Raw genomic sequence first — 1,544 nt, forward strand, 5'->3', positions numbered from 1 at the left:
GAAAAGTGATTCTTCACTGACCACATTCATTTGGTCGATTTGGGTTGAACGCGAGTCGGTAAAAGACATGACGGCTTCATAAGCAATTTCATATGGACTCAAAGGCATAGCATCACCGAATGAGTCTATCTCAGATTCAGATGGGACAATCCAAGGATCATCATAAATAATGTTGTCTGATGTAATCATATGAATTGATGCAAATGAAGGGTCTGCGTTGATTGGAGGGAAAGGAAAAGTTCCCAGTAAACCGGAATCTTTAACTAAACCTACGCCAACGTCCCTATAAGGGATTGTCGTCTTACCGACATGCTGGATACTCTCTGAAGAGGCTGGGTCGGATGAAAAGTATGTCAGCTGATCAATTGTCACGATCTTACCGTTATGTGGAAACTTTATTACTCTGAAGACCGATGAAACGACCGCTGTCATAGCATATGACCAACTTCGACCCAAAAGAAGGTTGTAGTCTAGAGGGGCATCAACCACCTCCACATCCAGACTAACGGTTTTACCTTCTACCCCTATAGGCAATTCCTGTAGAATACCAAACGGACGGAACCCACGGCCATCAAAGGCCTTAAGGATGGTCGGGGATTGGTTCAGTGAAGGAGAACCAAGCGATCTCCAACATTGAATCGACATAATACACGTAGAAGCTCCCTCATCAATCACAGTCCGATGAATAGGCCTGTTTTTGACTATCACTGGAATTTGGAAAGCCATTTGATGGGGAAGGCGCGGTGTACTATTTTCTAGATCGAAGATTATCAGATTCGGGTCCTGAAAATCAACAGCTCCGATAGCCGACAAAAGTAATTTTCGTTGTGCTGGGCATGATTGCAGCACTTCTAAAGCCGACATTGCTGAGGGTGAAACAGCTAAGTCCTCAACAATGTTGTAATTCTGGGCCGCTCTCGCATGTGGATTGAAAGCAGACCTTCGAAGTACACCCTTGGCGGGCGGTTTGATTACTAAGTCTGGGTTAGGTTTCTCGATCTGTAGTGGATCGGAACCAGGAGCTGAGGTTGATGGATTAGAATGAGAAGATTCTGCTTCCTTACCATCAACAGGATTCTTACTACCATAATCTTGCGACCGAGTCGCAATCCTCACATGAGACATCATCAAAATGGGTTCTTCACTGGCAGTCGAGGAAGAACCTATCATCTTACTCTCCTGCTTTGGAAATGGATCTTTCAACACAGCAGGAGTGGGAGAACCTTTGACTATTTTCACAACCTCGGCCCGATGAGGGCAATCTCTCGTAAAATGATCCTCTTCACAAATAAGACAAGGATATCGAGGTTTGCGCTTTTCGTCATTGGTTTCCGACTTTTCTGTTTTCTCCTTCGGAGCCTTGTCTGCTTTAGCCTTCTTCTTTCCTTTCTTCTTTCCACCGTTTTTTGATTTGGCCGTAGATGACTCTACAGCGTGAATATCGGCGGAAAGTTCAGGAGAAGACTCTCCTGTCGGGGAATCAGGCAAGGTGATTATAGGAGTAGTAGAACTCTTGGAAGACTTCTTCTTGCTCTTTGTGTTCA

This window comes from Pinus tabuliformis, chromosome 6 (genome assembly GCF_031772625.1).
Source record: "Pinus tabuliformis cultivar Carrire ecotype Pingquan chromosome 6, CPIR1, whole genome shotgun sequence".
Classification (NCBI taxonomy): Eukaryota; Viridiplantae; Streptophyta; class Pinopsida; order Pinales; family Pinaceae; genus Pinus; species Pinus tabuliformis.